Source organism: Oncorhynchus tshawytscha, linkage group LG16 (genome assembly GCF_018296145.1).
Source record: "Oncorhynchus tshawytscha isolate Ot180627B linkage group LG16, Otsh_v2.0, whole genome shotgun sequence".
NCBI classification, from domain to species: domain Eukaryota; kingdom Metazoa; phylum Chordata; class Actinopteri; order Salmoniformes; family Salmonidae; genus Oncorhynchus; species Oncorhynchus tshawytscha.
The window spans coordinates 73,758,782-73,785,692 of NC_056444.1; the positions used below are offsets into that span (position 1 = coordinate 73,758,782).

At 47.1% G+C, this 26,911-nt stretch overlaps 1 pseudogene; it reads right to left on the reverse strand.

Annotated features, from left to right (window-relative positions):
• Positions 1 to 4,712: 4,712 nt before the first annotated feature.
• Positions 4,713 to 25,111, reverse strand: LOC112215231 (annotated as a pseudogene).
• Between the last annotated feature and the right edge of the window lie 1,800 nt (positions 25,112 to 26,911).

The window sequence follows — 26,911 nt, forward strand, 5'->3', positions numbered from 1 at the left end:
TATTCAGACCCTTTACTCAGTGCTTTGTTGAAGCTCCTTTGGCAGCGATTACAGCCTCAAGTCTTGTTGGGTATGACGCTACAAGCTTGGCACACATGTATTTGGGGAGTTTCTCCCATTCTTCTCTGCAGATCCTCTCATGCTCTGTCAGGCTGGATGTGGAGCGTCGCTGCACAGCTATTTTCAGGTCTCTCCAGAGATGTTCGATCGGGTTCAAGTCTGGGCTCTGGCTGAGCAACTCAGCGACATTCAGAGACTTGTCCCGAAGCCACTCCTGCGTTGTCTTGGCTGTGTGCTTAGGGTCGTTGTCCTGTTGGAAGGTGAACCTTAGCCCCATTCTGAGGTCCTGAGTGCTCTGGAGCAAGTTTTCATCAAGGATCTCTATGTACTTTCCTTTGTTCATCTTTCCCTCGATCTTGAGTAGTCTCCCAGTCCCTTCCTCTGAAAAAAATCCCTGCAGCATAATGCTTCACCGTAGGGATGGTATTAGCCAGGCGATGAATAGTGCCTGGTATCCTCCAGATGTGACGCTTGGCATTCAGGCCATCTTGGTTTTATCGGACCAGAAAATCTTGTTTCTCATGGTCTGAGAGTCCTTTAGGTGGCAAACTCCAAGTGGGCTGTCATGTGCCTTTACTGAGGAGTGGCTTCCGTCTGGCCACTCTACCTTAAAGGCCTGATTGGTGGAGTGCTGTAGAGGTGGTTGTCCTTCTGGAAGGTTCTCCCATCTCCACAGAGGAACTCTGGAGCTCTGTCAGATTGACCATCGAGTTCTTGGTCACCAACCTGACCAAGGCCCTTCTCCCCCGATTGCTCAGTTTGGCTGGGCGGCCAGCTCTAGGAAGAGTTCTTCTTCTTCAATTTAAGAATGATGGAAGCCACTGTGTACTTGGGGGCCTTCAATGCTGCATACATTTGTTGGTAACCTTCCCCAGATCTGTGCATCGACACAATCTTGTTTCAAAGCTCTATGGACAATTCCTTTGACTTCATGGCTTGGTTTTTGCTCTGACATGCACTGTCAGCTGTGGGACCTTATATAGAGAGGTGTGTGCCTTTCCAAATCATGTCCAATCAATTGAATTTACCACAGGTGGACTCCAATCAAGTTGTAGAAATATCTCAAGGATGATCAATGCAAACAGGATGCACCTGAGCTCAATTTTGAAAAAAACTTTTTTCACCTTGTCATTATGGGGTATTGTGTGTAGATTGATGAGGGGAAAAATAATTACATCCATTTTAGAATAAGACTGTAACGTAACAAAATGTGGAAAAAGTGAAAGGTCTGAATACTTTCCGAATGCACTGTACCTCCTGAGGTGCATTTTTATTTTTGATTGTTGTCTAAAAATACATTTCACCAGCTCCACAGAACACACTGAAATGGATGAACAAAAGTGTTTCTTATCATTTTTAAATGCTTTTGACGCTGAAATAATGTGAAACAATAACACCTTCAACAGCAACAGAGGGTGAATTTCAGAACACACCTGTAGTGCAGTAAGGGCTGAGTGCTCTGACTGACTCTGTGTGATGTGAGGCAGGTGTATACTGTGACTGGAAATAAATGGAAATAAGGTAACACATTGATGAAATGCTTATGGACATGCACACAGAGAGAGGGACATACATCACGGAATTCTGCATCTCTTTTGGATGCAGCATGTTTTGGAAGCCAACCTGTGTATTCTAACAGGAGCACTGAGCAGAGGACTCAAAAGACGGAAGATGTTGTTTCTTTATGACTAACCCAACTAACAACACTGGAGCAGAGAGAGAGAAACTCTGGGGCCATACTACCAAAATCATGGATCCGGATCAAAACGCCAACCACAAAACTAAAGCATAAACAAGAATGGCACAGCTGTTTGCATTCCTGCTTTCGGACTGTTTTTACACAGCAACACAGATGCATTGTGAATATATGTCAAATTAGCATCAACTGGATGGCCTCGAAAATGTCATGAGGCTCAATGTAAAAAAATGAGGCCACTGATGACACAAATTAAACTTGAAATTGTTTCTCTGTGCTTGTTATCTGGTCTGTCTGTTTTTAAAGTGTCTCTCTCCTGGTCCTGTTGTCTTTGCATTCCTCTGAGCTATAAGAGCTGAGAGAGAGAGCAAGGGACTGAGAAAGAGAGAGAGACAGAGAGGGAATGAGAAAGAGAGAGACAGAGAGAGGCATAGAAAGGGACTGAGAAAGAGAGAGACAGAGAGAGGGACTGAGAAAGAGAGAGACAGAGAGAGGGACTGAGAAAGAGAGAACTACAAAGATGGAGAAAGAGAGAGAAGGGCAGCTGATGCTGATGCCCTGTTTTGACTATGAATTGCAAAGTGACACACGCGTGTGTAATGGAATGGAGAAGTAATGGAAGAGCTCAGGTTTACAACACTCAGATGACATGCTATCGTTTCCATATTTAGCAGCAGTAGTGTATCTATCAATTTGGCATCTTCATTTCAAAAGATGAAACCCAATTGTTAACTAGTGAAAGAGAGTAGTGTTCTACCTGTGGGAAATAAACTACACAACTTGGTGAGACCTGACAAAAATTCACCAAACAAACATTAGAAGTGGAGTAGAGAGAGAGAGGATTAAGGACAATGAAGAAAAAGTGAAGAGTAATTCAAATCATCATGCGACATTGCTTTAAATCATGTTTTTATTATTAATATTAAATCAAATTATGTAGATTACAAATTAACCATTATGGTGGCACACTTATACTGCAACTAATATACAAGTAGCCTACATGATGTTGCAAAACAGCACAGCTGTCACACCCTGACCTGAGATATCTCTGGTTTCTTTATTATTTTGGTTAGGTCAGGGTGTGACTAGGGTGGGTATGCTAGTTTTTGTATCGTCTAGGGGTTTTGTATGTATAGGGGTTTTGTAGGTCTAGGTAGTATGTATGTCTATGGTGGCCTGATATGGTTCCCAATCAGAGGCAGCTGTTGATCGTTGTCTCTGATTGGGGATCATATTTAGGTAGCCATTTTCCCTTTTGTGTTTGTGGGTTCTTGTTCTATGTTTAGTTGCCTGTCTGCACTACTCATATTAGCTTCACGGTTCGTTTTGTTATTTTGTTAGTTTGTTCAGTGTTCGTTCTTATAATAAAGAAGAATGTACGCTTACCACGCTGCACCTTGGTCTCCTTCGTACGACGAACGTGACAGAAGAACCCTCCATAAAAGGACCAAGCAGCGTGTTCAGGAGCAATGGACCTGGGAGGAGATACTGGATGGAGCAGGACCTTGGACGCAGGTGGGGGAGTATCGCCTTCCTAAGGAGGAGATAGAGGCAGCGAAAGCGGAACGGAGATATTACGAGGAGTTGTACCGACGAGACAAGCCCGAGAAGCAGACGAGGAGACGAGATTGGCTGAGTCAGGTTGGATACCTGAGCCAACTCCTCGTGCTTACCATGGGGAGCGTGTGACTGGTCAGGCACCGTTATATGCAGTGATGCGCACGGTGTCTCCAGTTCGCATTCATAGCCCGGTGCGCTCTATTCCAGCTACTCGCATTTGCCGGACTAGAATGGGCATCCAGCCAGGAAGGATGGTGTCGGCTCAGAGCTCCTGGTCTCCAGTACACCTCCTTGGACCAGGATATCCTGCGCCCTGAGGTGCGTGTCTCCAGCCCGGTATCACCAGTGCCGGCACCATGCACCAGGCCTCCGGTGTGCCTCCACAGTTCAGTACGTCCTGTGCCTGCTCCTCGCACTCGCCCTTAGGTGCGTGTTCCCAGCCCGGGTACCACCAGTGCCGGCACCATGCACCAGATATCCAGTGCGCCTCCGCAGTCCAGAGCTTCCGGCGACAGTACCCAATCCAGAGCTTCCGGCGACAGTTCCCAGTCCAGAGCTTCCGGCAACAGTTCCCAGTCCAGAGCTTCCGGCGACGGGCCACAGTCCGGAACCTCCAACGACGGGCCACAGTCCGGAACCTCCAACGACGGGCCACAGTCCGGAACCTCCAACGACGGGCCACAGTCCGGAGCCTCCAGTGGCGGGCCACAGTCCGGAGCCTCCAGCGGTGGGCCACAGTCCGGAGCCTCCAGCGGCGATCCGGCGTCCAGAACCAGAGCCGCCCCGAGGGTAGATGCCCACCCAGATCCTCCCCTATAGGTTCAGGTTTGCGGCCGGGAGTCCGCACCTTTGGGGGTACTGTCACGCCCTGACCTGAGATATCTCTGTTATCTTTATTATTTTGGTTAGGTCAGGGTGTGACTAGGGTGGGTATGCTAGTTTTTGTATTGTCTAGGGGTTTTGTAGGTCTAGGTAGTATGTATGTCTATGGTGGCCAGATATGGTTCCCAATCATAAGCAGCTGTTGATCGTTGTCTCTGATTGGGGGTCATATTTAGGTAGCCATTTTCCCTTTTGTGTTTGTGGATTCTTGTTCTATGTTTAGTTGCCGGTCTGCACTACTCATATTAGCTTCACGGTTCGTTTTGTTATTTTTGTTTGTTTGTTCAGTGTTCGTTCTTATAATAAAGAAGAATGTACGCTTACCACGCTGCACCTTGGTCTCCTTCGTACGACGAACGTGACAACAGCAGCATTTGATTTCCCAAATAATCACTGAAAGATAATTGAGTTGAACATTTTTTGTTATAAAATTGTGTTATAAACATGATGAGAAGTTTCAAGGAAAGCTTTTTTTAAATAAATAATTAGACAAAGTAATTTCAAATGTCCTATCTTATTCTTTAGTTCCAATCTTAGTTATCTGAAAAGAGCAAGGTCAGAGAATCAGGATCTATCAATCTTTGTTCAAAACAATACAAATGTGCAGATAGTTATCATTCACCATCAAACTTCATCTTATTAAATTCTGTAAAAAAAAAAATATGACACAATATCAACACAATATTAATTTGGGAATACACTGTTTAAATTAAACATTAACCTGAACATGTAATTAACCATATTACATACAGTTGAAGTCAGAAGTTTACATACACTTAAGTTGGAGTCAATAAAACTCGTTTTACAACTTCCACAAATTTGTTGTTAACAAACTACAGTTTTGGCAAATCGGTTAGCACATCTACGTTGCGCATGACACAAGTAATTTTTCCAACAATTGTTTACAGACAAATTATTTCACTGTATCACAATTCCAGTGGGTCAGAAGTTTACATACACTAAGTTGACTGTGCCTTTAAACAGCTTGGAAAATTTCAGAAAATGATGTCATGGCTTTAGAAGCTTCTGATAGGGTAATTGACATCATTTGAGTCTATTGGAGGTGTACCTGTGGATGTATTTCAAGGCCGACCTTCAAACTCAGTGCCTCTTTGCTTGACATTATGGGAAAATCCAAAGAAATCAGCCAAGACCCCAGAATTGTTTTTTGTAGAACTCCACAAGTCTGGTTCATCCTTGGGAGGAATTTCCGAATGCCTGAAGGTACCACGTTCATCTGTACAAACAATAGTATGCAAGTATAAACACCATGGGACCACGCAGCCGTCTTACCGCTCAGGAAGGAGACGCGATCTGTCTCCTAGAGATGAACGTACTTTAGTGCAATAGGTGCAAATCAATCCCAGAACAACAGCAAAGGACCTTGTGAAGATGCTGGAGGAAAAAGGTACAAAAGTATCTATATCCACAGTAAAACAAGTCCTATATCAACATAACCTGAATGGCAAGGAAGAAGCCACTGCTCCAAAACCGCCATAAAAAAGCCAGACTACGGTTTGCAACTGCACATGGGGACAAAGATTGTACTTTTTGGAGAAATGTCCTCTGGTCTGATGAAACAAAAAATAGAACTGTTTGGCCATAATAACCATCGTTATGTTTGGAGGAGAAAGGGGGAGGCTTGCAAGCCAAAGAACACCATCCCAATCGTGAAGCACGGGGGTGGCAGCATCATGTTGTGGGGGTGCTATGCTGCAGGAGGGACTGGTGCACTTCACAAAATAGATGGCATCATAAGGAATGAAAATGATGTGGCTATATTGAAGCAACATCTCAAGACATCAGTCAGGAAGTTAAAGCTTGGTCGCAAATGTGTCTTCCAAATGGACAATGACCCCAAGCATACTTCCAAAGTTGTGGCAAAATGGCTTAAGGACAACAAAGTCAAGGTATTGGAGTGGCCATCACAAAGCCCTGACCTCAATGCTATGGAAAATTTGTGGGCAGAACTGAAAAAGCGTGTGCTAGCAAGGAGGCCTACAAACCTGACTCAGTTACACCAGCTCTGTCAGGAGGAATGGGCCAAAATTCACCCAACTTATTGTGGGAAGCGTGTGGAAAGCTACCCGAAACGTTTGACCCAAGGTAAACAATTTGAAGGCAATGCTACCAAATCATAATTGAGTGTATGTAAACTTCTGACCCGCTGGGAATGTGATGAAAGAAATAAAAGCTGAAATAAATAATTCTCTCTACTATTATTCTGACATTTCACATTCTTTAAATAAAGTGGTGATCCTAACTGACCTAAAACAGGGAATTATTACTAGGATTAAATGTCAGGAATTGTGAAAAACTGACTTTAAATGTATTTGGCTAAGGTGTATGTAAACTTCCGACTTCAACTGTATCTCCAATCAGACTCTGTAAATCTAGCATACATGTTCAATGTCTGCCCCCTCCATACTTGGCTATGGCGACTATGAAGATCACATCTGAGCTTTATGTAGGACTGGGACTTTAGGTCTAGGATCATGTGATTTGCTGGAAGCCCACCTCCCCTCCCCTCCCTCCTCCTTCCCCTGCCCCTTAGTGGCCTCTGCTGGGCTATGTTTCCAGGAAAGGGGCCTGCTGGACAGGCTGTGAGAGAGGCCTATGCAGGGAAAGATTGGCTCATAGAGAAAAACAAAAACTCCTCCTTACATAAGGCTGCTGCCTCAATGACAGGAAAACGTTCCCAGCCACCACAATGCAAAGAAAACCTGTTTGGCGCTCTATTTCACAGTCTCAGCACGGCACTTGAGGACTGAAATATGCGAAACTCCTATAACAATGACTCTACCAGTCTTCTACAGGAAATGTAATGACACAATTGTGCATACTAGCATAAGAATTCCAATCAACAACATTAGCTATACACGGTAGCAATTGCATCCAGAAGCAATCAAGTCTTATATTTGAGGTGAAATAAGGTGAACATGGTGGATGTACAAATAAAAATAAAGTGATGCACTTTCACAATATGTAAAAACTCATGGCATTAAATGTTTGTTGTTCAGACTACAGTACTGGTAGTCTGGTACTTTTAAACATTACCATGAGTTTTAGTCAACAGTGCCTCCCTGTGGCAGAATGCTAGGCTTCTGTCAAGCACGTGCATTATGAAACATGTGCTGTGAGGCTATGCAATGAGCCTTGAAGGTGATATTTGGAAAGGGAGATATCTTGTCCCTTGTACAACTGAATGCATTCAACTGAAATGTATTCTGCATTTAACGCAGTACCTCTGAATTAGAGAGGTGCGGGGGGCTGCCTTAATCGACAACCATGTCATCGGTGCCTGGGGAACAGTGGGTTAACTGCCTTGCTCAGGGGAAGAACGACAGATTGTCAGCTCTGGGATTCGATCCAGCAACCTTTCGGTTACTGGCCCAAAGCTGGAGGTGCGACTGTACAGACTTTACGATAAAAAAATGTAATCAAGTTTTTTTTATTTGATATTTTTAAAGATTATACAGACAAGACAAACAAACAAACAGGTAGAGGGCAAACACTGATCTCATAGCACATCAAATAGATGGCCCTAATGTTTATGTGATGGTCAATGACATCTAATGGAAAAATAGTTTCAGGAGTTGAGGAATGCTAGGCTTCTGTCAAGCACCGACATTATGAAACCATTTACCATTTTTCTATGGTAGATCTCATTGACCACCACATACAAAAAAATAGGAGAATCTATTTGAGTTAACCATTTCAAGATGTAATTCAGTCACTAAGTGAATAAATAATATATTGACATTTACAGTACCATTTCACAATAATTTTCTAGACTCATCACAAACCAAGTCCTATTACCATTAATATGTCAATTAACTTAAAAATATCCCAAGGATCCTCACATAGCCACACACACACACACACACACATGCACACGCACACGCACACACACACACACACACACGCACACGCACACACACAGCTGCTGTATCAGAACTGTGGTGTCGTTCCTGACCCTGCCGTTGACATCCAGACAGGACACACCTAATGCTATCAGACTAAACAACACCTAGAGAGAGGGAGAAAGGGACGGAGAGACAGAGGGGAGAAAGGGGTGTGAGAGATTCAGTACAATGTATAATCATTCTACTGCCAGGAGGGCATTCTCACACATATAACTGGCCTCATGCAAAGTTTGTCAAATGATTAATAACTGACTCAGTGGTTGAAGATTAAAGTGGTCCTCTATATTACCAATTTAGTTTAGTATGCATTGCACAACATATAAATCAAAGAGTGAAAAAACTTTTAAACTGACCACACAAAGCTTTCAGTAATAAATAAACAGCCTAAACTAAAATAAATACTTACCAGGTAACCTACAAATCCCAAATATCCTATGCAAAGAAAAGCAGCCAGCACATATAGCCACACGCTGTCCAAAACGGTCACATAGATGACCACAAAGTACATGTTGATACAACACACCAGCAGGATCACAACTCCTCCCCAATCTTCCAAAATCTGAAAGAATGGTGATAGCAACAGAAATCATTCGGATCCAAAAAATTGTAAGTTGAATCTTCTCATATTATCGTATGATGTTCTTTAAAATATAACATTTAATGTAGCTAAAATTGTAACGTTTTCAGCATATTCACAGTATACTTACAATCCATTGGCTAATTCAGTCATGAGGGATGACAAACTGGTGAAAGTGAGGATGGGAATCAAAGTAAATGGGAGCTGAGTGAGAGAAACAGAAAGCATTAACCAACTACTCTGTTGGAATGGCAGCTGAGAGAGAGAAACAGAAAGCATTAACCAACTACTCTGTTGGAATGGCAGCTGAGAGAGAGAAACAGAAAGCATTAACCAACTACTCTGTTGGAATGGCAGCTGAGTGACAGAAACAGAAATCATCAACCAACTACTCTGTTGGAATGCAACAGCTTGCCTGGGATTAGGGTTAGGGTTGAGCCGTGGTGTGGAGCTGAAGCTAGAGCTAGGTTTGTGGTTGAGACAGGGGTTAGGGTTGGACCGGGTTGTGGACATGAAGCTAAGGTTAGGATAAAGGCTAGGGTTGAACCAGGCTGTGGAGATACAACTAGGGTTGGGGTTATGGTTAGGGTTGAGGCTAGAGTTAGGGTGGAACTGGGTTGTGGACATGAAGGTAGGGTTAGGGTTGAGGCTAGGGTTAGGATTGAGCTGGGGTGTGGTCTAATGTGTCCACGCTTAAAATACCCAAAATGCGGAACAATAGGATGATTTTGCAAGACATTCACCGGATATTGTAGCCCACACGGGCTCTCGAGTGGCACAGAGGTCTAAGACAATGCATCTCAGTGCTAGTAGGCGTCACTACAGACTCCCTTGTCGAATCCAGGCTGATTGGGAGTTCCATAGGGTGGCGCAAGTCGTCCAGGTTTGGCCGCTGTAGGCCGTCATTGTAAATAAGAATTTGTTCTTAACTGACTTGGCTAGTTAAATAAAGGTTACATTTAAAAATGTAAAACATGAACAAAAATGGTCAGCACCAATGTTCTTGAGCGCAAACTTCAAAGTTGTGACAATTCTGTAAACACTGAGAATGTACCCACTTCCAAGTACAGTTTTAACCTTGGCCAAGTAGGCTACTGTGGCTATTTGATCATAATGTTGGTGTCCCCATAAAAAAATATGGATAAAATGCGTCCCATAACATTTTAACATGGAAATTGCTGTTCTATCATTCAACCTACATTAGCAGCCAATGTGTGGTGTTCAATGTAGGCCTACAGTCGTGGCAAAAAGTTTTGAGAATGACACAAATATTAATTTCCACAAAGTTTGCTGCTTCAGTGTCTTACATATTTTTGTCAGATGTTACTATGGAATACTGAAGTATAATTACAAGCATTTCATAGGTGTCAAAGGTTTTTATTGACAATTACATGAAGTTGATGCAAAGAGTCAATATTTGCAGTGTTGACCCTTCTTTTTCAAGACATCTGCAATCCGTCCTGGCATGCTGTCAATTAACTTCTGTGCCACATTCTGACTGAAGGCAGCCCATTCTTGCATAATCAATGCTTGGAGTTTGTCAGAATTTGTGGGTTTTTGTTTGTCTACTCGCCTCTTGAGGATAGAACACAAATTCTCAATGGGATTAAGGTCTGGGGAGTTTCCTGGCCATGGACCCAAAATATCAATGTTTTGTTCCCCAAGCCACTTAGTTATCACTTTTGCCTTATGGCTGTGTTCTTTGGCAAATTTGTGAGTGAGCCCACTCCCTTGGCTGAGAAGCAACCCCACACATGAATGGTCTCGGGATGCTTTACTGTTGGCATGACACAGGACTGATGCGCTCACCTTGTCTTCTCCGGACAAGCTTTTTTCCGGATGCCCCAAACAATGGAAAGGAGATTCATCAGAGAAAATGACTTTACCCCAGTCCTCAGCTGTCCAATCCCTGTACCTTTTGCAGAATATCAGTCTGTCCCTGATGTTTTTCCTGGAGAGAAGTGGCTTCTTTGCTGCCCTTCTTGACACCAGGCCATCCTCCAAAAGTCTTCGCCTCACTGTACGTGCAGATGCACTCACACCTGCCTGCTGCCATTCCTGAGCAAGCTCTGTACTGGTGGTTCCCCGATCCCGCAGCTGAATCAACTAGAGGAGACGGTCCTGGTGCTTGCTGGACTTTCTTGGGCGCCCTGAAGCCTTCTTCACAACAATTGAACCGCTCTCCTTGAAGTTCTTGATGATCCAATAAATGGTTGATTTAGGTGAAATCTTACTGGCATTTATATCCTTGCCTGTGAAGCCATTTTTGTGCAAAGCAATGATGACAGCATGTATTTCCTTGCAGTTAACCATGATTGACAGAGGAAGAACAATGATTGCAAGCACCACCCTCCTTTTGAAGCTTCCAGTCTGTTATTCAAACTTAATCAGCATGACAGAGTGATCTCCAGATTTGTCCTCGTCAACACTCACACCTGTGTTAACGAGAGAATGCTCCTTTTGTGGCAGGGCTGAAATGCAGTGGAAATGTGTTTTGGGGATTCAGTTCATTTGCATGGCAAAGAGGGACTTTGCAATTAATTGCAATTCATCTGATCACTCTTCATAACATTCTGGAGTATAGGCAAATTGCCATCATACAAACTGAGGTAGCAAACTTAATATGTGTGTCATTCTCAAAACTTTTGGCCACGACTGTACATTCCATGAGACTTTTGAAAAAAACATACAGGGCTTGACATTAACCTGTTTATCCTACAGATAAGGCAGATAAGGAGGTGACTGAAAATGTTTTTGTGTTGTGTAATGCAAGAAATCACTACAAAATAAAATGCATTATTATTTCCATATCATTATTACATAGAATCTGTAACGGTTTTCTAGGTGTGAAGGAGAGTCGGACCAAAATGCAGCGTGTAGATTGCGATCCATGTTTATTCAACAAACGTAACACGAATCTAAATACAAACACTATAAAACAAATAAAGTAACGAAAACCGAAACAGCCTATACTTGCATAAACTAACACAGAGACAGGACCAAATACACTAAGGACAATCACCCACGACAAACTCAAAGAATATGGCTGCCTAAATATGGTTCCCAATCAGAGACAACGATAAACACCTGCCTCTGATTGAGAACCACTCCAGACAGCCATAGACTTTGCTAGATAACCCCACTAGCTACAATCCCAATACAAACACACCAGAACCCCAAGACAAAACACACCACAATACAAAAACCCCATGCCACACCCTGGCCTGACCCAATACATGAAGAAAAACACAAAATACTTAGACCAGGGTGTGACAGAACCCCCCTAAGGTGCGGACTCCTGAACGCACCTCAAAACAATAGGGAGGGTCCGGGTGGGCGTCTGTCCATGGTGGCGGCTCCGGCGCGGGACGTGGAACCCACTCAGTTAATGTCTTAGTCCCCTCTCCTCGCGTCCCTGGATAGTCCACCCTCGCCGCCGACCATGGCCTAGTAGTCCTCACCCAGAAACCCACTGGACTGAGGAGCAGATCGGGACTGAAGGACAGCTCGGGACTGAGGCAGCTCGGGACTGAGGGGAAGCTCGGGAGTGAGAGAAAGCTCGGGAGTGAGAGAAAGCTCGGGAGTGAGAGAAAGCTCGGGAGTGAGAGAAAGCTCGGGAGTGAGAGAAAGCTCAGGAGTGAGAGAAAGCTCAGGCAGGTAGGTAGATCTACCAGATCCTGACTGGCTGGTGGTTTCAGCAGATCCTGGCTGACTGGCAGATCCTGGCTGACTGGCGGATCCTGGCCGACTGGCGGATCCTGGCCGACTGGCGGATCCTGGCCGACTGGCAGATCCTGGCCGACTGGCAGTTCTGGAAGAGTCTGGTTGACTGGCAGATCTGGAAGAGTCTGGTTGACTGGCAGATCTGGAAGAGTCTGGTTGACTGGCAGATCTAGAAGAGTCTGGTTGACTGGCAGATCTTGAAGAGTCTGGTTGACTGGCAGATCTGGAAGAGTCTGGTTGACTGGCAGATCTGGAAAAGTCTGGTTGACTGGCAGATCTGGAAGAGTCTGGTTGACTGGCAGATCTTGAGGAGTCTGGTTGACTGGCAGATCTTGAAGAGTCTGGTTGACTGGCAGATCTGGAAAAGTCTGGTTGACTGGCAGATCTGGAAGAGTCTGGTTGACTGGCAGATCTGGAAGAGTCTGGTTGACTGGCAGATCTGGAAGAGTGGCTGACTGGCAGATCTGGAAGAGTCTGGTTGACTGGCAGATCTGGAAGAGTCTGGTTGACTGGCAGATCTGGAAGAGTCTGGTTGACTGGTAGATCTGGAAGAGTCTGGTTGACTAGCAGATCTGGAAGAGTCTGGTTGACTAGCAGATCTGGAGGAGTCTGGTTGACTGGCAGATCTGGAAGAGTCTGGCTGACTGGCGGATCTGGAAGAGTCTGGCTGACTGGCAGATCTGGAAGAGTCTGGTTGACTGGCAGATCTGGAAGAGTCTGGTTGACTGGCAGATCTGGAAGAGTCTGGTTGACTAGCAGATCTGGAAGGGTCTGGCTGACTGGAGGATCTGGAAGAGTCTGGCTGACTGGCAGATCTGGAAGAGTCTGGCTGACTGGTGGATCCTGGCAGACTGAAAGATCTGGCTGCTCCATGCTGACTGGCGGCTCTGGCTGCTCCACGCTGACTGGCGGCTCTGGCTGCTCCATGTAGGCTGACAGCTCTGGCGGCTTCTTACAGACTGGCAGCTCTGGCGGCTCCGTGCAGCCTGGCAGCTCATTACAGACTGGCAGCTCCTTGCAGACTGGCAGCTCCGTGCAAACTGGCAGCTCCGTGCAGACTGGCAGCTCCGTGCAGACTGGCAGTTCCTTGCAGACTGGCAGCTCCTTGCAGACTGGCAGCTCCTTGCAGACTGACAGCTCCTTGCAGACTGGCAGCTCCTTGCAGACTGGCAGCTCCTTGCAGACTGGCAGCTCCTTGCAGACTGACAGCTCTGGCTGCTCCATGCAGACTGACAGCTCTGGCTGCTTCATGCAGACTGACAGCTCTGGCTGCTCCATGCAGACTGACAGCTCTGGCTGCTTCATGCAGACTGGCAGCTCTGGCTGCTCCATGCAGACTGACAGCTCTGGCTGCTCCATGCAGACTGGCAGCTCTGGCTGCGCTGAACAGGCGGGAGACTCCAGCAGCGCTGTAGAGGAGGAAGGCTCTGGCTGCGCTGAACAGGCGGGAGACTCCGGCAGCGCAGGAGAGGAGAAAGGCTCTGACAGCGCTGGAGAGGCGAGGCGCACTGTAGGCCTGATGCGTGTGCTGGTACTGGTGGTACTGGACCGAGGACACGCACAGGAAGCCTGGTGCGGGGAGCTGCCACCGGAGGGCTGGTGTGTGGAGGTGGTACTGGATAGACCGGACCGTGCAGGCGCACTGGAGATCTTGAGCACCGAGCCTGCCCAACCTTACCTGGCTCGATGCCCACTCTAGCCCGGCCGATACGCGGAGCTGGAATATACTGCACCGGGCTATGCACCCGCACTGGGGACACCGTGCGCACCACTGCATAACACGGTGCCTGCCCGGTCTCTCTAGCTCCCCGGTAAGCACAGGGAGTTTGCGCAGGTCTCCTACCTGGCGTAGCCATACTCCCTGTGAGCCCCCCCCCCCAATACATTTTTGGGGCTGACTCTTGGGCTTCCGTCCGCACCGCCGTGCTTGCTTCGCCAACTCCATTCTCCGATAACCTTCCGCGCACTGCTCCATCGAATCCCAGGCGGGCAACGGCACTCTCCCTGGGTCGACCGCCCACCTGTCTATCTCCTCCCAAGAAGTATAGTCCATACTGTACTCCTCTTTGGGCTGCTCCTGTTGCCTCTTCTCCTGCTGCACCTTTGGGCGGCTACACTCCCCTGGTTTAGCCCAGGGTCCTTTCCCGTCGAGGATTTCCTCCCATGTCCAGAAATCCTTATTACGCATCTCCTCTTTGGGCTGCTCCTGCCTGTTGACACGCTGCTTGGTCCTTTTGTGGTGGGTGATTCTGTAACGGTTTTCATGTGGTGAAGGAGAGTCGGACCAAAATGCAGCGTGTAGATTGCGATCCATGTTTAATGAACAAACGTAACACGAATCTAAATACAAACACTACAAAACAATAAACGAAACGAAAACCGAAACAGCCTATACTAGTGTAAACTAACACAGAGACAGGAACAAGGACACTAAGGACAATCACCCACGAAAAACTCAAAGAATATGGCTGCCTAAATATGGTTCCCAATCAGAGACAACGATAAACACCTGCCTCTGATTGAGAACCACTTCAGACAGCCATAGACTTAACTAGAACACCCCACTAGCTACAATCCCAATACATACACACCACATACAAAAACCCATGCCACACCCTGGCCTGACCAAATACATGAAGATAAACACAAAATACTTCGACCAGGGCGTGACAAGTACAGTATATACATATGAGATGAGTAATGTAGGGTATGTAAACATGAAATTACGTGGCATTGTTTAAAGTGGCTAGTGATACATTTTTACATAAATTCCCATAAATTTCCATTATTAAAGTGGCTGGAGTTGAGTCAGTGTGTTGGCAGCAGCCACTCAATGTTAATGGTGGCTGTTTAACAGTCTGATGGCCTTGAGATAGAAGCTGTTTTTCAGTCTCTCGGTCCTTGCTTTGATGCACCTGTACTGACCTCGCCTTCTGGATGATAGCGGGGTGAACAGGCAGTGGCTCGGGTGGTTGTTGTCCTTGATGATCTTTATGGCCTTCCTGTGACATCAGGTGGTGTAGGTGTCCTGGAGGGCAGGTAGTTTGCCCCCGGTGATGCGTTGTGCAGACCTCACTACCCTCTGGAGAGCCTTACGGTTGTGGGTGGAGCAGTTGCCGTACCAGGCGGTGATACAGCCCGACAGTATGCTCTCGATCATGCATCTGGTGAAGTTTGTGAGTGCTTTTGGTGACAAGCCAAATTTCTTCAGCTGCGCCTTCTTCACAACGCTGTCTGTGTGGGTGGACCAATTCAGTTTGTCTGTGATGTGTACGCCAAGGAACTTAAAACTTACGATCCTCTCCAATACTGTCCCGTCTATGTGGATAGGGGGGTGCTCCCTCTGCTGTTTCCTGAAGTCCACAATCATCTCCTTTGTTTTGTTGACGTTGAGTGTGAGGTTATTTTCCTGACACCACACTCCGAGGGCCCTCACCTGCTCCCTGTAGGCCGTCTCGTCATTGTTGGTAATCAAGCCTACCACTGTAGTGTCGTCCGCAAACTTGATGATTGAGTTGGAGGCGTGCATGGCCAGTCGTGGGTGAACAGGGAGTACAGGAGAGGGCTCAGAACGCACCCGTGTGGGGCCCCAGTGTTGAGGATCAGCGGGGTGGAGATGTTGTTACCTACCCTCACCACCTGGGGACGGCCCATCAGGAAGTCCAGTACCCAGTTGCACAGGGCGGGGTTGAGACCTAGGGTCTCGAGCTTGATGACGAGTTTGGAGGGTACTATGGTGTTAAATGCTGAGCTGTAGTCGAGGAACAGCATTCTCACATAGGTATTCCTCTTTCCCAGATGGGTTAGGGCAGTGTGCAGTGTGGTTGCGATTGCGTCGTCTGTGGACCTATTGGGGCGGTAAGCAAATTGAAGTGGGTCTAGGGTGTCAGGTAGGGTGGAGGTGATATGGTCCTTGACTAGTCTCTCAAAGCACTTCATGATGACGGAAGTGAGTGCTACGGGGCGGTAGTCGTTTAGCTCAGTTACCTTAGCTTTCTTGGGAACAGGAACAATGGTGGCCCTCTTGAAGCATGTGGGAACAGCAGACTGGGATAAGGATTGATTGAATATGTCCGTAAATACACCAGCCAGCTGGTCTGTGCATGCTTTGAGGACGCAGCTGGAGATGCCGTCTGGGACTGCAGCCTTGCGAGAGATAACAAGTTCAAATGTTTTACTCACATCGGCTGCAGTGAAGGAGAGTCCGCAGGTTTTGGTAGCGGGCCGTGTAAGTGGCACTGTATTGTCCTCAAAGCTGGCAAAACAGTTATTTAGTCTGTCTGGGAGCAAGACATCCTGGTCCGCGAAGGGGCTGGTTTTCTTTTTGTAATCCGTGATTGACTGTAGACCCTGCCAAATACCTCTTGTGTCTGAGCCGTTGAATTGCGACTCTACTTTGTCTCTATACTATGCTTAGCTTGTTTGATTGCCTTGCGGCGGGAATAGCTACACTGTTTGTATTCGGTCATGTTTCCGGTCACCTTGCCCTGGTTAAAAGCAGTGGTTCATGCTTTCAGTTTCGCGCGAATGCTGCCATCAATCCACGGTTTCTGGTTTGGGAATGTTTTAATCGTTGCTGTGGGTATAACATCGTCAATGCACTTTCTAATGAACTCGCTCACCGAATCAGCGTATTCGTCAATGTTGTTGTTGGACACAATGCGGAACATATCCCAATCCACGTGATCGAAGCAGTTTTGAAGCGTGGAATCAGATTGGTCGAACCAGCGTTGAACAGACCTGAGCGAGGGAGCTTCTTGTTTTAGTCTCTATCTGTAGGCTGGAAGAAACAAAATGGAGTCGTAGTCAGCTTTTCCGAAAGGAGGGCGGGGGAGGGCTTTATATGCGTCTCGGAAGTTAGAATAACAATGATTCAGGGTTTGCGCAATCGATTTGCTGATAGAATTTAGGGAGTCTCGTTTTCAGATTAGCCTTGTTAAAATCCCCAGCTACAATGAATGCAGCCTCAGGAAATGTGGTTTCCATACGGCTGTGATTATAATCAAATAGAATTCCCTTGGTAGATAATGCGGTCGACATTTGATTGTGAGGAATTCGAAATCAGGTGAACAGAAGGACTTGAGTTCCTGTATGTTGTTATGATCACGCCACGTCTCGTTAATCATAAGGTATACCCCCCGCCCCTCTTCTTACCAGAAAGATGCTTGTTTCTGTCGGCGCGATGAGTGAAGAAACCAGCTGGGTGCACCAACTCCGTTAGCGTCTCTCGAGTGAGCCATGTTTCCGTGAAGCAAAGAACGTTACAGTCTCTGATGTCTCTCTGGAATGCTACCCTTGCTCGGATTTCATCAATCTTGTTGTCAAGAGACTGGACATTGGCGAGTAGTATGCTAGAGAGTGGTGCGCGATGTTCCTGTCTCCGGAGCCTTGCCAGAAGACCGCCTCGTTTGCCCCTTTTACGGCATCGTTGTTTAGGGTCGCTGGCTGGGATCCAATCCATTGTCCTGGGTGGAAGGCAAAACACAGGATCCGCTTTGGGAGAGTCATATTCCTGGTCGTAATGATGGTGAGTTGACGTTGCTCTTATATTCAGTATTTCCTCCCGATTGTATGTAATGAAACCTAAGATTACCTGGGGTACCAATGTAAGAAAGAACACGTAAAAAACAAAATACTGCATAGTTTCCTAGGAACGAGAAAGCGAGGCGGCCATCTCTGTCGGCGCCGGAAGAAATCATGGAGCATGGAGTCTGGAGAGCCTCACAAATTTGACTAAATCACCTATCTTTCAGTCTAATCTGACTATTTACTTACTTTTCTAGCTCCTCGTCAGAAGCACGCTTTTTTTAGTAGTTATGCATAACTGTCCTCTCCAAGTTTAGCTGGTATTTATCCAGAAAGGATTTGAGAAACGTGATTGGTTGATGATAGGTCTATGACATAACTCGTCTTGCGCTGCGAAGAATGTCAGATCTCAACAACGATTGAAGAAGTGTTTAACATCACCAGTACCATATCCTTATGATATACACTGCTCCAAAAAATTAAGGGAACACTAAAATAACACATCCTAGATCTGAATGAATGAAATATTCTTATTAAATACTTGTTGAATGTGCTGACAACAAAATCACACAAAAATGATCAATGGAAATCAAATTTATCAACCCATGGAGGTCTGGATTTGGAGTCACACTCAAAATTAAAGTGGAAAACCACACTACAGGCTGATCCAACTTTGATGTAATGTCCTTAAAACAAGTCAAAATGAGGCTCAGTAGTGTGTGTGGCCTCCACGTGCCTGTATGACCTCCCTACAATGCCTGGGCATGCTCCTGATGAGGTGGTGGATGGTCTCCTGAGGGATCTCCTCCCAGACCTGGACTAAAGCATCCGCCAACTCCTGGACAGTCTGTGGTGCAACGTGGCGTTGGTGGATGGAGCGAGACATGATGTCCCAGATGTGCTCAATTGGATTCAGGTCTGGGGAATGGGCGGGCCAGTCCATAGCATCAATGCCTTCCTCTTGCAGGAACTGCTAACACACTCCAGCCACATGAGGTCTAGCATTGTCTTGCATTAGGAGGAACCCAGGGCCAACCGCACCAGCATATGGTCTCACAAGGGGTCTGAGGATCTAATCTCGGTACCTAATGGCAGTCAGCCTACCTCTGGCGAGCACATGAAGGGCTGTGCGGCCCCCCAAAGAAATGCCAACCCACACCATTACTGACCCACTGCCAAACCGGTCATGCTGGAGGATGTTGCAGGCAGCAGAACATTCTCCACGGCGTCTCCAGACTCTGTCACGTCTGTCACATGTGCTGAGTTTGAACCTGCTTTCATCTGTGAAGAGCACAGGGCGCCAGTGGCGAATTTGCCAATCTTGGTGTTCTCTGGCAAATGCCAAACGTCCTGCACGGTGTTGAGCTGTAAGCACAACCCCCACCTGTGGACGGCGGGCCCTCATTCCACCCTCATGGAGTCTGTTTCTGACCGTTTGAGCAGACACATGCACATTTGTGGCCTGCTGGAGGTCATTTTGCAGGGCTCTGGCAGTGCTCCTCGTGCTCCTCCTTGCACAAAGGCGGAGGTAGCGGTCCTGCTGCTAGGTTGTTGCCCTCCTACGGCCTCCTCCACGTCTCCTGATGTACTGGCCTGTCTCCTGGTAGCGCCTCCAAGCTCTGGACACTACGCTGACAGACACAGCAAACCTTCTTGCCACAGCTCGCATTGATGTGCCATCCTGGATGAGCTGCACTACCTGAGCCACTTGTGTGGGACTCCGTCTCATGCTACCACTAGAGTGAAAGCACCGCCAGCATTCAAAAGTGACCAAAACATCAGCCAGGAAGCAAAGGAACTGAGAAGTGGTCTGTGGTCACCACCTGCAGAACCACTCCTTTATTCGGGGTGTCTTGCTAATTGCCTAGAATTTCCACCTGTTGTCTATTCCATTTGCACAACAGCATGTGAAATGTATTATCAATCAGTGTTGCTTCCTAAGTGGACAGTTTGATTTAACAGAAGTGTGATTGACTTTGATTTACATTGTGTTGGCTAAGTGTTCCCTTTATTTTTTTGAGCAGTGTATATCCTTTCATAAAGCCAAACGTGACTGCAAGAGACTGGTTGGAATGTCTGACTGAAATACGGGACAAATCAACCTTTTTTTCTAAAGTAGTGATGTTTGAATATGTTGATCAAATGCGGGATATGATTGTTTGGTTGCAGGACACAGGACAAAGGGACAAAATGCAGGACTTCCCCACACAATGTGGGACATGTGGTCACCCTAGTGTAAGCATGGGGGGGTTAGGATTAGGGTTAGGGTTGAGGGTTAGGGTTGAGGATAGAGTAAGGGTTGAGCTGGGGTGTGGACATGAAACTAGATAAAGGGGATCTGCTGTCTGACCTGACTCATCTGCTTAAAGAAATGTATTTATTTTTAAACAAAACAACCTGCATGCTCTGCAACACGTTGAGGAAGTTGTTCATGGGTGACGTCCTTGAAGATGGCTACCAGAAGGGTGGGCGTGATGGCGATGGAGCGGGTCAGCAACACCCGAGAGAAATGGGACAAGTGTAGGTTCAGAAAGCTCTGTAGGGACGAGACTGGGTTCAAAATCTTTAACTCTGATTTTCATTTAGCTACTGTAAGGTTTTATATGATGTTAGTGGTGATGAGAGAGCTGAGCCACTGTCATTTGATCTTCTTACCATCACAAACGCTCCACAGACTGATACCTGGTATTATTTAGTCATCGACAGACAGTTAAAGCAATTAACAGATCAATACATCTAATTGATCCAGGGGTTGACTTGTAAATAGGGCAGAGTTATAGGTGAGTCTAAGAGGATCTCATCTCTCAATTCAATTGACCTTGAATTAATAAATGAATGAGTTCTTGCACAATCCTCCATGACAAACTATCCTGAGTAGGTCCCAGTCATGGTTGTCCCAGGCTAGAACACACCTAGCCTACACCCATTCATTGTCTTACATCAGATCGCGTCACTCCTACGCGACGCTCATCCCTTAAACGATCAGTGCAGGTGGAATCAACACGCTCTCTGACTTAAGACAATGTGCCTACACCAGGAAAAACCCGAATGTTGGCATTCCGCCTGAGGGTGAAAGGGCAGCCTTAACCCTTTGAAGATGTTCACCTGCAGTGTCTAATTGTTCAACAGGAACAGATCTAGATGAGGAATGTGTGTTGATTTACAGACTTCATGCTGAAATAAAGAGCCACAAGACATGATAATAACGTCAACAACAATGTCTAGAAGCAACACAGCATTGAAATAAAATAAACTCAGCAAAAAAAGAAACATCCTCTCACTGTCAACTGCGTTTATTTTCAGCAAACTTAACATGTGTAAATATTTATATGAACATAACAATATTCAACAACTGAGACATAAACTGAACAAGTTCCACAGACATGTCGTCATGATCATTATAAGGAGTGGACCAAGATGCAGCGTGGTATGTTTCCATCCTTTTAATTAGGAAGAGAAAAACTCAAAGAACAAAAACAATAAAGCTCACAAATGAACCGTGACGCTGATATAATGTTCACTGGCAAGTATACCTAGACAAGATCCCACAAAGCACAATGGGAAAATGGCTGCCAAAATATGATCCCCAATCAGAGACAACGATAAACAGCTGTCTCTGATTGGGAACCATACCAGGCCAACATAGATCAATAATCACCTAGATAACCCGCCTTAGTCACTGTCACGCCCGAACCAACACAGAGAATAAACAGCTCTCTATGGTCAGGGCGTGTCACATGTGACCAACATAAATTGAATAATGTGTCCCTGAACAAAGGGGGGGGGGCACTACAACTTGTCCCTGAACAAACAGAGGGCACTACAATGTTTATCCACTCAGAGAGCACATATAAACTCAGAAAAAAAGAAACATCCCTTTTTCAGGACCCTGTCTTTCAGGACAACCATGACTGGGACCTACTCAGGATAGTTTGTCATGGAGGATTGTGCAAGAACTCATTCATTCATATTCATACAAATAAACATAACTTCACAGATCTTCATTGTAAAGGGTTTAAACACTGTTTCCCATGCTTGTTCAATGAACCATAAACAATGAATGAACATGCACCTGTGGAACGGTTGTTAAGACACAAACAGATTACAGACGGTAGGAAATTAAGGTCACAGTTATGAAAACTTGGGACACTAAAGAGGCCTATCTACTGACTCTGAAAAGCACCAAAAGAAAGATGCCCAGAGTCCCTGCTCATTTGTGTGAACGTGCCTTAGGCATGCTGCAAGGAGGCATGAGGACTGCAGATGTGGCCAGGGCAATAAATTGCAATGTTCGTACTGTGAGACACCTAAGACAGCACTACAGGGAGACAGGACAGACAGCTGATCATCCTTGCAGTGGCAGACCACGTGTAACAACACCTGCACAGGATCAGTATATCCGAACATCACACCTGCGGGACAGGCACAGGATGGCAACAACTGCCCGAGTTACACAAGGAATGCACAGTCCCTCAATCAGTGCTCAGACTGTCCTCAATAGGCTGAGAGAGGCTGGACTGAGGGCTTGTAGGCCTGTTGCAAGGATGGTCCTTACCAGACATCACCGGCAACAACGTTGCCTATGGGCACAAATCCACCGTCGCTGGACCAGACAGGGCTGGCAAAAAGTGCTCTTCACTGACGAGTCGCGGTTTTGTCTCACCAAGGTTGATGGTCGGATTCGCGTTTATTGTCAAAGGAATGAGCGTTACACCGAGGCCTGTACTCTGGAACAGGATCGATTTGAAGGTGGAGGGTCCGTCATGGTCTGGGGCGGTGTGTCACAGCATCATCAGACTGAGCATGTTGTCATTGCAGGCAATCTCAACGCTGTGCGTTACAGGGAAGACATCCTCCTCCCTCATGTGGTACCCTTCCTGCAGGCTCATCCTGACATGACCCTCCAGCATGATAATGTCACCAGCCATACTGCTCGTTCTGTGTGTGATTTCCTGCAAGACAGGAATGTCAGTGTTCTACCATGGCCAGCGAAGACCCCGGATCTCAATCCCATTGAGCACGTCTGGGACCTGTTGGATCGGAGGGTGAGGGCTAGGGCCATTCCCCCCAGAAATGTCCAGGAACTTGCAGGTGCCTTGGTGGAAGAATGTGGTAACATCTCACAGCAAGAACTGGCAAATCTGGTGCAGTCCATGAGGAGGAGAGGCACTGCAGTGCTTAATGCAGCTAGTGGCCACACCAGATACTGACTGTAACTTTTGATTTTGACCCACCCCCTTTGTTCAGGGACACATTTTTCCATTTCTATTAGTCACATGTCTGTTTATGTCTCAGTTATTGAATCTTGTATGTTCATACAAATATTTACACATGTTAAGTTTGCTGAAAATTAACACAGTTGACTGTGAGAGGACATTTCTTTTTTTGCTGAGTTTATAATCACTGCTACAAGGCAGGCAGGTTACATTGTAATGTACATAAGATTGGTGATTATTGTCCTTGTGCTTGTCTCCACCCCCCTCCAGGTGTTGGCCATCTTCCCCATTGTCCCTTGTGTATTTATACCTGTGTTGGACCAGCTCTGCAATGACATCTCCTCGCAAGGAGCCCTCATTGGTAGACACAAGGAGATGCTTCGTGGTCTGATGGAAGGGTTCCAGGACGTGGCCGGACGTCACGACCTAGCATTAGATGCTTTGCGGGAGCAATTCCTTGGCTTGCCTACTAGGCAGCTTACAATGATGGGAACCTCCAAGCCCCACAGTAACCCGGCTGATAGCAGCGCCGTCACCCCGGTTTCCCGGAGTGCTACGATGGAGATTCCAGAACCTGCCAGGCCTTTCGCTCCCAATGCTCCCTCCTTTTCGAGCTGCAGCCTTCTTTGTTCCCCTCGTACCGCTCAAAGATAGCGTACATTATTATGCTGAAGTCCGGTAGGGCACTCGCCTGGGCCATGGCGGTGTGGGAGCAATAATACGTTGCCTGCTCAGTCTGGAGGTATTTGTGAGGAAGGTGAGAAGTTTGAGGCTCTATGCGGTGCAGCGGAGGGTACCTGGAACCCAGAAGCGCTGTTCGACGCGTTCCTGCACAGATTATCGGCGGGGGTAAAGGACGAGCTTGCAGCCCGGGAACTACCGATGGATCTCAACTCATTCATCCCCTTAAACTTCCAGATCCATGAATGGTTATGGGAATGTAGTAGGGAGAAGTGGTCTGATCACGGTCCCAATCGCTCACTCAAGGATCCCACCTTGCATCTGATGAACTCCAGAATTCCCGAGAGGATCCGAGCTTACCCGAGTTCCTCCAAAAGACTCCGAAGACCGCCGAGTTGCCTCTTCCCAAGCCGATGCAGCTCGGCAAGGGCTAGGCTGCCTCCAGCCGAATGCGTACGCAGACTGAACACCTAGAGTTGTCTGTATTGCGGTACTTTCAGTCATTATGTGTCTACCTGTCCCTTCAAGAGACCCAGCTCATTCATTGGAGTGAGTACTCTGGTGGGTCTTAAAGAGAATTATTCTTCTCCCCTTACTCGCCCACCTCTCCATGCCACCCTGCTGTGGGGCGGCCATTCCAAGTCTCTCCAGGTACTCATCGACTCGGGGTGTCCGAGCTGGACATCCCCACTCAACCCCTCTCCATTTCCATGGGTGTTAGAGTCCTGGATGGCTCCATAGGTCGGGTCACCCACCAGACCACCCCCGTAAACCTACGAGTGTCGGGGAACCACAGCGAGACGATCCAATTCCTGCTGGTTAAGTCTCCGCAGGTTCCCATGGTATTGGGATTCTCTTGGCTCCAGCAACACAATCCCTCCATTGACTGGGCTACTGGTGCCAACATGGGCTGGAACCTGTCCTGCCACTCTCATTGCCTGAAGTCAGCTCTGCCTGCCCCAGGACAACTTCCTGGGGGCTTGGAAATTTCCCCGGACCATGCTCCGCAGAGTACCAGGACCTCCGGGAGGGGTTCAGTAAGGCCCGGGCCACTTCTCTTCAGCAGCACCGACCGGTATCCAAGAAGGTCAAGCTATAGTGCCGTGGCTACTACCCCAGAAGCCGAGACCTTTTCCCCCTGCTCCAAGATCAATAGCCCCTCTGCTGTTCGTCCTCTGTTGCCCCGTACCCGCCGTATTTTTCCTACCTTTTCTGTGTCTGGAGTTAAAACCATGTCTAACTGCCCCTTGTCTCCTGTTTCCATGCCCACGCCTCTCCCTCATCTCATCAACGGCCGACTGGCATACATGGTGAGACGCCTCCAGAATGTTCGACCTCTGGGCAGGGGATTCCAGTACATCAAATCAAATTTATTTATATAGCCCTTCGTACATCAGCTGATATCTCAAAGTGCTGTACAGAAACCCAGCCTAAAACCCCAAACAGCAAGCAATGCAGGTGTAGAAGCACGGTGGCTAGGAAAAACTCCCTAGAAAGGCCAAAACCTAGGAAGAAACCTAGAGAGGAACCAGGCTATGTGGGGTGGCCAGTCCTCTTCTGGCTGTGCCGGGTGGAGATTATAACAGAACATGGCCAAGATGTTCAAATGTTCATAAATGACCAGCATGGTCGAATAATAATAAGGCAGAACAGTTGAAACTGGAGCAGCAGCACGGCCAGGTGGACTGGGGACAGCAAGGAGTCATCATGTCAGGTAGTCCTGGGGCATGGTCCTAGGGCTCAGGTCCTCCGAGAGAGAGAAAGAAAGAGAGAAGGAGAGAATTAGAGAATGCACACTTAGATTCACACAGGACACCGAATAGGACAGGAGAAGTACTCCAGATATAACAAACTGACCCTAGCCCCCCGACACATAAACTACTGCAGCATAAATACTGGAGGCTGAGACAGGAGGGGTCAGGAGACACTGTGGCCCCATCTGAGGACACCCCGGACAGGGCCAAACAGGAAGGATATAACCCCACCCACTTTGCCAAAGCACAGCCCCCACACCACTAGAGGGATATCTTCAACCACCAACTTACCATCCTGAGACAAGGCTGAGTATAGCCCACAAAGATCTCCGCCATGGCACAACCCAAGGGGGGGCGCCAACCCAGACAGGATGATCACATCAGTGAATCAACCCACTCAGGTGACGCACCCCTTCCAGGGATGGCATGAGAGAGCCCCAGTAAGCCAGTGACTCAGCCCCTGTAATAGGGTTAGAGGCAGAGAATCCCAGTGGAAAGAGGGGAACCGGCCAGGCAGAGACAGCAAGGGCGGTTCGTTGCTCCAGAGCCTTTCCGTTCACCTTCCCACACACTACACTCAATCATATGACCCACTGAAGAGATGGGTCTTCAGTAAAGACTTAAAGGTTGAGACCGAGTTTGCGTCTCTGACATGGGTAGACAGACCGTTCCATAAAAATGGAGCTCTATAGGAGAAAGCCCTGCCTCCAGCTGTTTGCTTAAAAATTCTAGGGACAATTAGGAGGTAGGAGGTACATGGTTGACTGGGAGGGGTATGGCCAGGAAGAGAGGTCCTGGGTCTCCACTAGACCCAGCCCTCATCTCTGAGTCCCAGCGTCCTGTACCTTGGCCGTCCTGTACCTGTACCTCTGTTCTGGAATGTCGACCCCTGCCTGCCTTGACCTGTCTTTTGCCTGCCCTTGTGGTTACAATAAACATTGTTACTTCACACAGTCTGCACATGATAACTGGTTTGGTTTCTGAGATGTGTTTGTCATGCAAACCCTAACTTCTGTGTTGTCTTTTGGACTCCAGCTGAAACAACCAGCCAACGTAACCAAACCTGCTCCTATCATAGTACACTTTACTGTTCTATTTCTAGTGCTCCCTTACCTTCTCCATGCGTTGGCTCCTGGCCTGTGGGAAGACTGGGAGGTAGAGAAGAGATGTGGATGTTCTCAGGCTGGGGGTTTCTCTCTGCAAACACAAAGTGTTAATGTAGGGTAGGTTGTGGTGTGGTAGGCTACACAAAAGATACCATAGCTTACTGTATACACAAAACTAATCCAACCCATGTAAAGAGAACTGGG